Raw genomic sequence first — 16,591 nt, 5'->3', positions numbered from 1 at the left:
CTCCTACAGAGCATTAGGCAATAAATAACAAGCCATTAACTCACTCTAAATTATGCTAAAACATGAAAACTACTTGTGCAGCAAATTATAAATACCTGCCATTTCTAGTAAAAATGGGAAACTTCTGACCAAGAAATTTTATCAAATAACGACATACCTATCAGTCTTCAAATTAAGTGGGTTTGAATTAGACCTCCTTCCTTTAAAACAAGACACAGATTGCAGAAACAATATAGCAGTTAAGTCATCCTCAAGGCAGCCCAAGAACCCAGTGTCTCAAACCACTTCCAGCACCTGGATTTCAGCACCACTTTCATCCCTGTGATTCTCAAGCTCCTGACTACACAGGCAACTCTCCCAAAAAATACTGGGGTTGCTGCAGCTCTTCAGCTAAATATGAAGCCCCAGGTCCTGAGAGCTCTTGCCCTGTGAGTTATCTGTACCACATTTGAAGCTCTCATGTCCTGTGTGTACACCAATACTCACGCTACCCACAATGCCATCCTGTGCATGGGACTTAAAACAGCACAATCTGCTCTAATTGAGATTAGGAAATATTTTCCTTGAGAAAATTGAAATTGGAGAGTAACAAATAGTTAATGCACACATCCTCTGACACTAAAGATTGTTAAGAGTTGTTATGGTTGAGAGTCCAGATAATTTGTTTCTTATGGTCTACTTTGTAGTATTTGAGGAAATTATATTTCAAGTGTTGGCTTTTCTGCAATTACTCAGGACCAGTTGAGTATCTTTTTGTCTGTGTCTAAGAAATGGTAAAGCAACCTTCAATTATACTTATTGATTAAAAGTTTTTGAATCCTTTAGAGATCCAAATTCATACGGTCTACAATTCATGAGGTAACAACAGTAGAGCTGGATTATGACTCTCTTGTCATGTGCAATGTCATGAATGTAACAACCACAAAAGAAGTAGTTTGATTCCCTGGGAATCATCGCTCTCTCTCCTTGCTGGATCTGCTACGGGCTACAAGGGACATCATGAGAGAAAAAGTAATTGTGCTTAAAAAAAGCCTGAAAACCTCAGAAATCTGGTTAATGGACCATGCACTGATCATGTTGACTGAAGCCCAAATCTTTCAGGGTACTTAGCCTGGCTAGTCGAAAAACAGGGAAAAAATCAGTCTGACAATTTGTATGCTACTGAACTTAGAGTGGCTCTTTTATTCATCCATTAAACTATTAACAAAAAGAGCAAATTCTCCTATTAAGAATGACAGTGAGAAAGCTGAAGGCTGAGGCTGAGTGCAGGAGATGGACACTGTCCCTATTTCATACATATGAAGATAAAACCTTTTCATGATCACTTTTTACCTTAGTTACCCAACAGTGCTTAAGTTAAAAAAGCAAAATTGCTTGAATTATTACAGCAATGTCAAGCCTTGGTTTGGGCTTCCCCAAACTGTTTTGGCTCCTCTATCTCTGCTCCTCTCCCCAGTAAACCATAATCTCCAGTACTGAGTCACCTCCTTTTTGGTGGTGAAAGTCACTTCCTTTCCACTATTTTGATAGTGGAAATTTGAGGACTGCCACAGGCATAGACATGCCACTAAAACAAAACAAAACAAAACAAAACAAAACAAAAAAACCCAGCTCTGTATGAATAGCAAAGTTGTCTCTCAAGGGTTTTTACTTCTCTCAAGTTTCTGTAGGCAAGGTGCTGACTTTCTGCATGAAGTCTTCCTAGGCCTGTCTTAACCTGCACCCCTATGAGCTTTGCTGTCTCAAAAGCTTGCTGTTCTTTTCTATTTCCCAGACTGTATTTTTGTAACCCCACCCATTTCTGTAATTCCCAAAATAATCTTAACAGTATGCCAATGAGAAACACAGTAAACAGTTCTTTCTATCTATCTCATCTGGAATTGTATCTCCCATTTTAACTTTTCCTTTGAAAAGAAACCGCTTAGTCTAACATTGTTTTAATGACATTTTTAGAATAAAAATGTAATTATACTCTGCATATATGAACCCCAACGCTAAAATTTAGCTTCATCTATCCATAACTGTGCATCAGTTGCTGGGAGACCAAAAATTATGCTACTCACTGTCTTTTGCTTTGTATTTCAACAGCCTCCAACATCCCTCTGCATACTAACAGATGCATAGTACTTTTGCTCTTTAATTTGTTTCAGTGATTGTATGAGCAGATTGAGGTCAGTATAATGCCCTCGAAATTCCTAGTGGCAAACCACTTCTGTTATGGACATTAAATCTGAGATGTCCATAGCCCAGACTTTTCTGCATAAAAATTACTAACTCTGACCCAGTTATCCAGCTTTGGCCCAGGTTATTCTATTAAAAAAAAATGTTTCAAAGAAACACATCAGGAGAAACTTATATATTGTAAACATTAGACACAGGCAAAGCATCAAGATACCAGTCTGTAGAGACCAGGCTTAACAGTAACATTCATCAAAATAAAGTTCTAAAGTATAAATATAGACTTTCTATATGGACAATGACAGCCCAAGCCATTACTGGTCTTCTAGCTACTATCTCAACTATATTTCCTAATTCTCACAAAACCCTGAAATTAAGTATGCCAGCAGTAAAATTTACACTTCTCATATTTTGCCTTAGTAATAACTAAGAAACTGGTAATAACTAGCCATAACTAGTAATAACAGCAATAACTCAGTAGCTGAAGACAGCTATTCTTAATTTGATATTGTTTTGCTAGAATTGCTGCTGATTTAACTTTGCCCGTGCAGACTCCCTGAATCCATAACTCCACATCCATACAGCAGGGAGCCAGCTTTTGGGGGTGCATTGTTTGGGTGTGCTGCCCAGCCCTGGCTGGAAGTGCTCTGGTCTTTGGCAAGTGCTCACTGACAGTGAATCTGCAAGAATGCACAGACATGAAAGGTATTATTACATTGCTATTTGTTATGCTAATTTTGTTAAGGGCCTGTCGGAATTTCATTATAAACCATATTTTCAAGGAGCTCATAAATCAACCATGAAATGTATTCTGTGCTCACACTTTCACAGACTGAATAAGACCCAATGACTTGATTTTGCCAATTTAAAGGGAAAAAAAAAGTGAGAGAGAAAAGGGGGGTTATTAAAATTCTATTTATTAATTTTTCAAGCATAACTTGAAAATTTAAAGATACTATTAAAGCACTGCTGAACAGAGCACTGCAAAGCTTCCAGTTCCAGCACTTGCAAACAGTGAGCTCCGCTTATTCGATAATTTTGTTACTGTCTGAAAATGTAATTAAACCCATGAAAACTTAATAAACTTGGCTAATATCCCTGTTTTGATTGAGGTTTGTATCTCTCCCTTTCTCTTTGTCACTGTGTGTTCAGTGGTCCTGAACCTTCCAGCTTCACACAAAAAGCTCCACACAGCTGAGAGCCCCAAGATGTGCCTTTGGAGATCCAGGGCACACAGAGCTCCAGGACAGGCTCTCAGGTCAAAGGGACCATTTGCTGCTCTGTCCTATCCTCCTTGACACTCCCTGGTAGCTCCAGCTGGGAATTTGCATTCCAAGTCACATCCTGCAACAGAAAATCCCTGCTGCCAAAAGTGAGACAAAAACCCAGCCTTGAAATCCAGCCTGACTACCTGTGAGATAGATCGGCATCAAGTAAACTGCCTTTACTGACCACTGTAATAGCCATCCAATAGCCATCTATATCATCTTGCACGACATCATTCAGCCTCCAAAGTACTTGCTTATGATTTTTAAAATTTATTTTTTTATTTCTTCTCCTAGTCTACAGTGCATGTAGCCAAAAGTACTTCAGAGCTCTGAACACAGTTGCAACCAGCAAACCTAGCTACTAGTTAGATGCCTGGTGGGTTACAAATCAACAACAGAAATATCCTTACAAATACAAGCAAACATTCCTGACATATCCTAAGCAATGGCAAGAGTGAGATCTATTTTATTTTTATTTTGTTCAGCAAACATATACTAAAAAACCACAAATAGTCTCCTGTGAGATGCTTTGTTTTTGTTTCATTGCAAAGCATTAAAAGATCAATCCTTAAAAGCTTAAGAACAAAAAAGGCCAAGTGCAATCTACATACACTGAAACTAATTACTTTTATGACAATCTACTTATCCACCACATAAGTCTGGAAACCTAATATGTGAATTCCCAGAGTCTTAGTGTCTACAGGTTGTGCCATATGGCAAAGCAAAGTTAGATTTAGATGTGATTTCAGTATCACAATGGTTATGTCTTTAAAGGCACAAACAATGGTACTAATACACAAGGAATTAAATAATTTTTAGAATTTTAATATTAAATAATTTGCACTTTTCTGAAGTGACTCACAGAGACCATAGTGCTCTGCCAGAATTATGAAATTTTTCACTGTTGATGGATATGTTGCTGCCACAGGAGAGCTAAGAATGAACCTCATAAGGAGAAAACACTTGACACGAATGCTCTGTGCAATATGGGAGAGGGGTTGGAAAAAAACAAATCAAAACAAAAAAATGAACTGTTATGTTAGAGAAAATGCCAACAAGGAGAAATATTTGTGAGACCACATTTCATACTGCATATTAAAAGACACTGAAATCCTTGCAGAGGCTAGATGAAATGTGATGTACCCTTGATGTACTTCTGAACAAAGATAGTGTCATCATGGATTCCAGATTTGCTTGCTCTCCCCCATGAGAAGTAAAGGTGACATTTCTCATCCATCAGCATGGACAATGGCTCACAGTGACAAACCAGTGGTTTCCTGTCAAGGGACACCTCATGTGGCTTTGAAAGAGAGAGGAGGATTGGAATACCATGTCCTCCCCTTCCCAGGCAATCCAAGGTGCCAATCTCTGCTGGTGGAAGAGTGAGAAGCCACCACAATGCAGTTGTTGCCTCCAGTCCAGATGGGCAGACACCTCCCAGCAGTTACAGTCACAGACAGGTCACGCAGGAGAGAGATGTGAGCTACAGACTTCAGCTGACAGTGCAAGGAGCAACTCAAAGAGCTGTCTTTTCCAACCCTTTACTTGCCTGACTCTGGGACTCTTGATGCTCAGAACAATCAAAAAACAAAGTTCCCTAAGAAGTTAAAAGCTCCACAGAAACCCAAAGACACTGGAAGACACACCATTTTTAAGAAATAACATTTCATCATGTTAAATAACAGCAGAGCTCCAACCTTTTGGAATGGTTTTTGAAACAAAAAATACAGCAATTTGTACATAAATAATTAGTATGATGACCTAATTGCCCATACTATTTAAAACGCAAAGTTCTGGGAAGGAACACTGGTGATCCAGAAAACAGTGCCAGTTCCAATAGCAAAAGAACAGTAGCTCCAAAGCTGGACACTTCACCCGAAGGAAAGGTCGGCTCTCCCTGGCAAGCAGGAAAATATCTGAACAGATTTCATGGCTTCTGGCAAGTTAAAGTGTCACAGCTGAAATGTTTGCCCTTGCAGAAATCACAGTTGAAATTTTACATGACTTTCAGCATGATTCAAGTGCCTCAAGGGGATCAGGTGGTATGTAGGGCACATGGGTCTGGGAGAGCAGCTGAGGAAGCCCAGCTCTAGATGCACATGGGTGCCTCACTGGAAGATTCCCAGGCACAGGGATTCAGGCACATGTAGTTTTCACAGTTGATGAAGGGAGAGGGCCTCTCCCAAAATCTCAGAGGGGACACCAGTAACTGACCAACCAGGCTGCCATGTGTCTATGTGTCCTGAATCCAGGACCAAGAAAAGTGGCCTCAGTCACCTCACTAAGCCATGTATACTCATGACCCTTTTCTCCGTCTTTTCAGTAATAAACCAAAAGGCAAAGCATTGAGCCTGGAAACAGTTGATATTGACTCAGCTCCCAACTTTGTCCAAGGTTGGCCCAAGGATCTCCCCTCATATAACAGGGTTTTTGCCATTTACATATGAGTTTAAAACTTCCATTAAACCCTGGAACTACGTAACTTCTTACAACCAGAGCAAGAAGTCAGGAAAACACCCACAAACAACAACAATGAAAAGACTAGAAGATAGAAAAGGGATCTAATATTTAATCCTTAATCCCTCTGTGGGGCCAGAGGCCATGTGTCTCTGTGTCCTACCATGTTATACAGAGCAGAGAGCTGAGCTCCCTCTCCTCCTCACCCAGAATGGCTCCAGGCAAAGCCACCTACAATAGTTCAGCTTTCCTCATCCACTTCCTAAAGCTTACAGTGTGAGACTTAATGAGCATACCCACAGCCCAGCCAGGACAGGTGCCACCACTTCCAAACCCAAATTCAGCCCTGCAGATGCAGGTCAGGTATCTGTGAGCCACAGTCACCAGCACATCATGCTGTGACTGGGGTTATAAACTTAGTCCATATAGCAGCAGAAACCAAGTTTGGAGCAAGTGCTCCCCAGACACCTGAAATGGTGTTGGAAAACATGAAGAAGAGACACACAGGATGACTGCTACTTGACAAGGTCCTCCTGGGGCTGGATGCTGCAAGGGTAGCTAATTGTTTTCATTTGTTATGCTATGAAATATCCATTCTACCTTCCTCCAGACCAGGGAAGTTCTGACCATTTAACATTCTTTTCAGACTCAGTTGTGCCTCACTGAAGACATACAGTTACTTTAAAATTAGCAAACTGAAAAATCACTAATGTTAGTTGATACTCTTTATTAAGGATGAGCATTGCTATCACTGTAATGTTTTATGAGAATAAACCTTCCTAATAATTGTACAAAAACAAAGAGAAAGATATGGCCCTCCATTTTAAATATACTTCAAACAGTTTTTGGCATGTTTGGTTTGTGGTTGTTATTTTGTTTTTAAAGCTCAGTATCTTTTAGAGATGTCATTTTCCCCTTCTAATTTTGGCAATTTTCAAAATTTTAAGGAAGTTTCCCAGTACTTCACATGCTGTCACAGCATCTTCAAGCCATCTTTACAGCTCTTCCATCATATTTTGTGTAAAGAAAAACTTTTAGCTCATTATTGCAGCAGCTGCTAATGAAGATCTTTAGGCTTTCTTCTAATTGATGAAGAGAGAATGACAAATATTTTAAGTATCCATTAAACTGTGCTAAATCAATGGTGATTTACCCAGAATTTCTATAGGAACATACAGCACATCCACTTTAATATCAAGTGAGTTAATTGTGATCAATGACACTGTAGCAGAAGGCAAATGAATTCTTAATGACAAGAAACTTCGCATGTAACAAAAATAGAAGCTAACAAGAAACCTCTTTGCTGCATTTTCCACATTACATCATTAGTAACTACTGTACTGAAAAAATTAAAAAGAAAACATGAACATTTTAAAGACTTCTATAAATCAATCAATTTTACAAAACAACAGGACAAGGAAAAAATGGCAAGCTTTTCTATCATTCTTTTTTTACATACATATATTTTGCAAGTTTATTTTAACAAGTATTAGATTAATTAAAAAGTTATCATAACAGAATTCAGGGGTTTTTTTTCAGCCACTAAATACAAGACTGGGGTCTCTATGGGTGTCCTTGTCTTACTTTTACAACCTCTTTTGTTTGACTTGTAGGTTTTAATGTGCATCATAACACCTCTCATCCAGCAGTAAGAAATTCTCTGGGGAACACTTGCAGAAAATAGGACATTGAGTCCATAATTAAAGTAATCTCTTCCCAGGCAGATGCTTCAGTTGGCTCTGTTATCACATATTACAAAAGGCATCTTGAGGCCTATAAAATGTGTGGCAAATGGCTTTGGAGATGAGAAACAGCAATTTTTCATCTAATTTTGATCCATAGACATGTAAGTACTGTATTGCCACTTCTTGGTACGAAGCCAAATAACTATTGTGGTTGTTGAAATAAGCTTGGCAGTAACCAAAATTAAAGAGTACTCCAGCTTTTATCATCAGTCAGGAAAGCCTTTTTCTAGCCATCTTTGCACTTAGCAAATAAGCATACAGCCGTCTCAAATATGCCAGTTAATGCCTACATCTGGATTTAGAAGAAAGGCTTTATGCAGCTTAACTCACCATACATATTCTCTCTCTATTTGCGTGTTAAAACCATCGTTCAAATTATGGCTCTGACATCTTCACTGCTTTGCCAAACTGTCTGTGATACTGATTGGGAGTGTTTCTACTGTTCACTTTTTTTATTTTAGGATGTTTAGAACATTTCTCCTTGAATGTATAAGTAGGTTCTGCAAAGTAATTTATTCATAATGGTTTTAATCTTTTGCACAAACACTAATGGTGATAGGAGCTGGCTGAATTTGTGGAGCATGTTTTTAGTTCCTGACTGCAGCAATGTGTTCATTGTGGGCAAAATTTGACCTCAGACTACTGAAGTACTGAAAATAAAGACAGAGAATTACTTTCTTCCATTATTCATTTCTTCAAATTTGTTATTTTAAACTCTTCCCTATTTGGGTGCAAAATCGCAGAGATTGCTGGAGAGCTTTTTATTCTTTAAGATTTAAAAAATACATTTTTCAGAGAAAATGGCTCAAGTGAATGTACATTACTACTTGAGCTAAACAGCTTATGCTGATCTAAAAGGGATATTTGGGGGGTTTTAAGAGAAAATGTATTTGTTACATTTCTAGTAAGAACTAAAAAGATTCAAGCCACTCCAAAACAATAAAGAAAACAATGCTATCAACCTTAAAACATAATGTTACAGTGCCATTGTACATGTAAAATAGGTAATGAAAATAACCATTAATCACCAAGAGCCACAAAACAGTATGTGAATACTTCAATAATATGCTTTAAAATAAAAATATATTATTTCAATTGCTGTAGCACCTGCAAGTCTTCTTCTAGGTGATAATTCTGCTGTACAACAGAGTTCATTCTGTCAGATAATTTGAAGTCATAGTCATTCTGAATACTCAAAATCATTTTTTCCCAGCAGGAGGGCAGCAAAAGCTGATCAAATGTTTTTGTTATGTGCAAGTTTAGGTGTTTTTTCTTTTTTTAAAAAAAAACTTTTGCTAGAACTCACCATGAGGAGATCATTATTATACAGAAAAAGGGAGAATTTCGACCTTGCTGAATATTACTGCATATCTACATAATATTTTGTAGATCACTCTATAAAATTCCTCCCAACAAACAAGGTGAAAAAAGTAAATTAATTTGTGTGAGCTGAGAATATGGTCAGAACAAGCTTATATGTTCTGACACAAAAGACACAAAAAGCTTATATGTTGTACACAAACAAAGCAAAATTCAAAAAAATATTGTGAAGGTATGAATTTTAAAAAATTTGAAAAATGTTGCCTGTGCCTTTGATGACAGCATGAATCCTGATTGCTCCGCTGGACCAAGGGCAGTGCTCAGCACCCTGCAGGATCAAGTTCTTCACCAAGTCATTTAGCAATAGTCCCTTGAAAGAAGTCAAGGACTTCCCAAAAACAAGACAATGTACTTGACTCCCGGTCATTCATGCACTGGATGTATTATCTGCTTAAGTAAACAAAGGTTTATGCTAACTAAAATACATTCTGGAGAATCACCCTGAGGTTAAAGTTCAGAGATATTTTTTTATCAAAATTCAAGAGAGAATTTTAAACACAATTAATGATAACTGATTCACAAATTGTGAATTGATGTTCTTGTGCACAAAAATAATGAGAATGTTCTGCAGGAAAAGGAAGAAAGCAAAAATCTAATCTCTGCTTCTTGAATTGTAAATGAACATTTGTAAGAAGAGAAGTAATTCTCACCATGACCATTTTATTATTTAGATAATACCAGTAGAGAATGACTAAATTTCATTTTATTTCATACAGGAGGTGCCAGGATCTCAGATGAAGCCACAACAAAATCTTAATAGAGAAGCCAAAGGCTTCTGAGCTTCCTTCTGCTATCATATATTACAAGTATGTGATATAAAAAATTTGCATCACCCAAAGAAAATAAACCATCCTAATACTGTATAACATTGCTGTTTCTACTCTGGCATTATACAACATTGACAGAAGTAGAATCTTATGCTTCTTGCTCTTCTTTAGAATTAAGTTCAATAGAATTTGCACGTGCTTTTACTTCAAATACATGCTCATATAACAATCTTTTCTGGCTTTGTTGGTTCTGCTTTTCTTACACCTACAATACAGCATGAGGAATCTAAAATCACAAATAGCCAGTTGTCTGCACACTTGGAGAAAAGTTTAAAAAATGAGCAGTGTTTTCATTAAAGTGGGCTTTTAGTAGGAATATTAGTAATCGGAGAGAATATTACACAACAGATTTGACCTACAAGGAAAAAGGAAAAAATTGCAAGATTTTATGAACTTTACACAGTTGCCATTTTTATTCATACCCTTCAGCAGATTTCAACTGTTGAGCAGCCCACTCATTGGAAATCCTTGACACAGACAAAGTTACTGTTGAGGGTGGTGGGGTTGAAAACTTAATTTTCATTACTTGGTACAGGATGCTTATATTTAGGCAGCTGAATCTGTCTGGGTGGGATTCCAATACAAATATAAAGGTCTACAAGTAAGCCATGGATCTAGTGATCCATTTAGGTCAGTAGAGATCTAGATCTTAATTCTGCTGCCTAGAAGTATTAAAATAATTTGAAATATCCTAACGAACCTAGTAGAGACCTTCTGTTCCTGAGGTACCTCTCCCTAGATGTAGAACTGAATGTCAGGCCTGGATGTCTATGGAACCACGTTGCACACCCATTAACCCTCAGGGGAATTACAGACAGCTCACATAAACACCTACCTGGAGACAGGCACATATCTGATATCCACTTGAAACAACTGAAAACCCCTTTTCAGGAGTGGACAATTAAATGCAACCAGCTTTCATCCTCTCATGGTTTTTTGCTTTGCTCTGAGCACTTCTGAGTACTCACCATCACAGTACCCTTTGTGTTACCGTTTTCTGTTAGAGTTTCTGAAAACACCCACAATTTCTCATTAGTCACCTCTGTCTGCTTTACAAAAAATAGACAAAACTAAGACAAAACTACAAACAAGTTAAATCTAATTCAGCTTAGTCAGATGAGTCTTTGCTCTTTGGGGTCATAGAGGAGCCACAACAATTCCATGCACAGTGTTTTCTTTTCACTGGGAATTAACAAACACAGAAGATGAAGGAGGTAATCTGGGCACCACATCAAAATGGGACATGAGAGCAGAGCCAAGACAAGAATCAAATATTGGCTCGTGATTTTCAGAATATTACACATAATGTTGATTGACGGCACAACAATGCCTCTACCCAGGGAAGTGGAAAACCAAGCAAGGGAGTAATTTTTCTTCACAGTTCCACTAGACTGACACACCAGCAAGGAACAATTACTGATGCTTTTTTTTGTCCTACAAGGCATAAGTTATAAACAATACGGAAAAATAAAAATTAATGCAACACTGGGCTAATGTTGGAACTACTCTGACTGTAAGCAATGACTGTCTCTCATTTGGTGCTGCTTATACAATCTCTGACTCAGAGTCCACACCAATATCACAAAGAGTGCTATAAAATATCTTGCTTCACCTTTTTGTTGCAGTGAAGAGTGGGAAGAGAAATGTAGCACTTATTGAATCAGGGAGCTGCTTCTTTACAAAACCCCAAAGTCAAGGCTATCTGTACATTAAGGTTTCTGTATGTGTTATGGCACACTCCTCAACTGAATGCAGAGACTTCAAATCATGGCAGAAACTAGAATGCTGTGAACAACAGTGTATTTCAGTGTACAACTCTGTGTTTTCAAGAATGTGAGGGAGAAGGATGTACATGACCACATAATTGAGAGTTGATTACACATAAATGCAAAGGACTTAAGGGACCTCCCTTCTGATAGATGCTGTTTTCTGTTTACTTTTATGTTATTATTTGTCTGTATTATCATTGTATACAAACATAACTGTGTAATTAATCTTGACAATTATCCTTTTTACTTCTTTTAAACAATTGAAAAAAACGCAGTAAACAGTGTCCTAAATGGCAGTTTAGCTAAGTGGTTTACCAGGGAAATGTGGTTACTTCAGAAAGTTACTTCAGGGTTACTTTCCCACCCTGGCTGGAGGACCAATATTGTAAATCATGTAATCTTCTTGGATGTTTATTCAATATTTGCATAATTATTATCATAGGTTTTCTATAAATGCTTTAAATAGGTAACCAAGTCTCTCAATTGCAGGAATTATGTTCTGTAGGTTTTGTACAGTGTGGTATTTTGAGTTCATACATTAACACCATTGGCAGTTCCTGAAACAGTGTTAAACACACGGGCATGAAAAGACCAGTTCTGGAACAGAGTACTTCAAACTTCCCAGAAAGGAGTTGTGATTTAAGGTGATTATGGGAAGAGGCACGTTCTCAGTGAAAAACAATGCGATTTTCAATTTCTTGAAAATTTCTTCCAGCAGTTCAGCTGTCTCCCTCAGCATTCAGTCCCAGACTTTTTCCAGGAGCTTTGCTGAGAATGAGTTTCTCCTGCCTCAAGAGAACTGATGTGCCATTGCCCTGCCTCAGCCACCACTGCTCTCTTTCCTCTCTCTTCATACAGAGACACCACCACAGCCATTCCCATTCCTATTGAGCCATTTGCACCATAAGCTGTGCTAATTAAGTGTTACATAATATGTGATTGGGCCTTTTAGTACTTACTAGCTTATTAGACTCTGCCTACAGACTCAGGCAGATAGCTTTACAAAAGTCCAGTCTTCTGTTAAAAGAAGTTATAGTGAATACATAGATACAATCATAATTACTGAACACCTGCTCAGTGACTAACACAAATGGTTGCATAAGAAAAAGACTTATTTTTCTAGGTACATTCTACAGCCTACGATTCTATTTAATACAATAGCTGGAACTTCTGCAATAAACCCTGCTGGTGATCAAAACACAATATGCTTTAGCTATTTAGGTCAGCTTTATCACTTTTCCAAACTAGTAAGTTAAGCCATGTATAAAACAACAGGCTTAACAACCTAAGATGCAGCCCAGCATGCCACCCTGCTTAACAGCCATTATTATCCCTGCTGTCAGGCTGAGCTTTAACTAGGTTAGTGTGAGCTTAGAGCAGAAATTACAAACCACAAAACCTAGCTGAAGGATTATGAAGAGAATATTTTACAAATTTGCACACAATCAGAGAAATTACTTGTTAGTGTAAAGGAGGACCTACTATTTTGTGGTGGTAAAGAGAATTTACAGATCCTGTCAATTTGCTTGGGAGGCCCTGTGCTGAATACCTGTTTAACATAGTCCTAAGTTATTGCTAACAAAACTATTCTGTAATAAATTATGAATTTTAGGTTTTATTTCCTTAACTTAGCTGGCAGTATCTATGGTGAAAGCACAAAGGATTGCACTAAGATGTACTACAGGAACATCAGCAGCACTCAATGTTTCTCTTAGAAGAGTATTTCATAAAAAGGTACTTTTAATATTCATTTAGTAGCCATAATAAGGTACTTTGAGGAAAAAAAACCCAACAGAGGGAAAATAAATTTGCACACAACTAGTGTAAAAAACTGGCTATTTCCTCATTTTGCCCAGAAACAGGTTGGCTCCAGCCACTTTCCCCAGGGAGCACAGGGCTCCACACCATCCATTTTCCTGGTGAAATTGGGGAGAAGGCTTCTTGAGTGAAACATTGAGCCAAGGAAAGATGCAAAGCTCCATCAGGTAACATTACATTTAAGTCCAGCAGTGGCACAGCACTGTGTGCAATGGAAATAAATGGACTACATCAAACTGCAGAGATTAGGAATATTCCAGTGGGGTTGGAAAGAAACTGAGTGCTGTGCTAGCAGGCTGGTGTGAATCCCAATTTGCTGTGCCCCTGCATCTCACATACACAGAAATAAGCCCATCTGCCTTGCAGAACTGTGACCCACATCCCTCCTCACAGCATTCCTTCCTGCAGCACAGCAATAATTGTGTGTCCCTCCCTGGATGTTTCAGTAACCTAAGTGTGGCCAGGAGCCATCCTCCTCCTCCACAACTGGGAAATGCAAGGTGGACTGGGGACTGGGAACTGGGAACTGACACACTTAAGGCAGGAATATTTCTGGCAGTTTATAGACAAATCACAATGTACCAAGGAGGATTGTTGCTGGCAATGTCCAAATTTACAGATATAAATGGTCTGCTTGGCTACTGATTTTTATAAAACTTGGTATCTTAACCCCTTTGTCATGTTTGTTTGGTTACCAATGGATACAAGAGCTACACGGAAGAACAGGCTGAAAGCATCACTGCACAAATCTCTTAGGCCTTCTGTCTTTTTCATGACTGAGCTCTAGAAGAGCACACCAAAAGGCATAGATGAAGTGAAAGGGAATTTCCCCATGATGTCTACAGAGTTGTGACTTTGTGTCACATCCACAGAATTCCACTGCTTCAGTGGAAGCCAGAACAGGTCACTAGTGTGTGCAGTTAACAAAAGCGATCTGTGCATCTATAGCAAAAGCTATCTGGCCTGTGAGAGATTTGCCTGGTGACCTTTGTCCAGTTCCCCCGAGAAGTGTCCAGGGAGAGGTGTCAACACTCAAAAATCACATGTCAAAGCTAATGCTAATTAATAACCCTGTTATCCATCCCCGGAGAGGTCAAAGACTAATGAGCTGATCTGAATCACAGACATTGGCAATAAACAGTGTAGGAAGCTCTTACCTATACTGAACTGTTGTCAGAGTCTATAAATTCTGGCAGATTCTACATATCTTTTGTTACTACTTTCAATTTATACTAAGCTAAACAAAATTAAATTAAATTTATATACTAAATGTAAACTATATTAAATTTAAAGTGTTAAAAAACTTTGTTTATTATTTGCTATAAAGGCACAAAGGGAGATAAACAAGATAGAGTCCTCTGGAACTCTTGTATTCAGGGAACTGGGTAAGGTAGGCAGACTAACACTTCACCACTAAAATAGCTTTGTTTACTGCAACTTGTGTTTAGTAAGCAGGAGAAACACCAGCTGAGGCAAGAAAGTGTGGGCAGCTGAAGAAAAATTGAGGAGGAGGATTAGAGGTAAAACATATTTCTCCTCTTTACATTTCCTTGAACTGATGATCACGTTTACTCAGTATTCCTGCAGACAAGTGTGATCCTGGAGTAAACAGCAACATCAGAGAAACTGAGCCTTTCCACTCTGGTCTGAATTTGTTCTGTGGGAAAGCAAACTGATATAACTGCATCATTTTGCTCATCCTCAAAGACAAAACAGGATCACCCATGGAGCATCCTTGTACCTCATGTGAGACATTCTGAAAAGCCACTGAGACTGACTCAGGGGCCCTGGGAGCTGTGCTGGGCTCCCACTGCAGGATCAGACCCCTCAGCCCTGCCAGATCTAGGTTTACACCCATGCTGCATATTACCTAGTCAACAATAAATTCAGATTTCTGCTATACATGGCTAAGGACTTCACTTATATAGTGCAAACACCACCTTTATTCAAGGGGTGCTAATGCCAAAGGGGTGAATTAAGTCTTAAACAGAAAATTACAGGCTTGACTTCCAAAACTGTTCAGTGCTGGTCTAACTCTGTTTCCACTGAAGCCAATGTCAAACCTTCCATGGATTTCAAGATAGACAAGCACTCATTGCCTTAGAAAATATCCATTTAATTTCACTTAAATGAGCATCAGCATTCATAGTAGTATCTCTATTTCTGCAGAATTATTTGTCAGCTCTTCTTCAACAATGGCAAACGTGAACAAAAAGCCCAATACAAAACCATGGAAAAAATTACCCACAGGAAAATGAATGACTGGTTAGAAATTGACCTCAAAACTCACAATGGAGTCACATCACATAACAAATACATTCACAGTCATTGTGCAAGTTAGGACCAAAAATTCAACAATTATTTCTTGGATACCAGGAAAACCAAAAAAATCGAGAAAGAAAGGGAGTAAGCAAGAGTACAGAGAAGATGTACAGGCAATTCAAACAAATTTTAGCTGCTTCAACTTCATCAACAAAGGAAACTATTCTTAGGAAGAAATTAAAGGTTGTATAAACCCCATAGTTGACAGATTTCCTCAAGCTTTATACAGCTGTTGCCTATACAACAAAAGCACTCTTACGATTTAGTTACCAGTCATCTAAAGTATTATTTCTCAATTTACCATTAGATGTTTAGAAGAGAGCTAGAAATAAAAATGTCTTGACATTGTCATTACAGCTAATAAATAATGTATCCTGACAGTATAGGCAAAAAATGCATTATGTAGGTAAGGGGAAATATCAAGGTCATAGGTAAATCAATCTACAGGTACTGTGCTCATCATCAGCAACTTATGTTCTCAAAGAGCTCAGTCACTCATTTTTATTTTTTACAACAGTCAATCAACTGGATTATGTGGGGCAGTGCTGCTTCCCAGCATGGATTGAAAGGGAATAATACTCAGAAAGTTTGTTTTGACAACAGGACAGTCACAGAAACACAGAAACATGTCTCTGAAATGTTGCAATTATTCACTTATTGAATTAGGGAGCTGCCTGCCTTTTTTTTCCTTTGAAAATGTCAAACTTGAAAGATTTTCTACTTACGACTGCATTCTCGGTGTATTTTCTCTCTCAAATCTGGTCTATAAAATTCTGGGACAAATAATTATAAATTCCTTGAAGGTAAAAGATAGTCATATATATGCT

The 16,591-nt window shown here is 38.2% G+C and overlaps 1 protein-coding gene across 1 annotated transcript in view; it reads right to left on the bottom strand.

The window, feature by feature from the left end:
- RELN (reelin) overlaps window positions 1-16,591 on the bottom strand; it is a gene marked incomplete at its 5' end in the record, with an annotated part of 276,672 nt that overhangs the window by 180,094 nt on the left and 79,987 nt on the right. The window lies entirely within an intron of this gene.

This window comes from Zosterops lateralis (genome assembly GCF_965231275.1).
Source record: "Zosterops lateralis genome assembly, chromosome: 4".
NCBI lineage: Eukaryota > Metazoa > Chordata > Aves > Passeriformes > Zosteropidae > Zosterops > Zosterops lateralis.
This window is presented reverse-complemented; position numbering and strand designations above follow the sequence as displayed.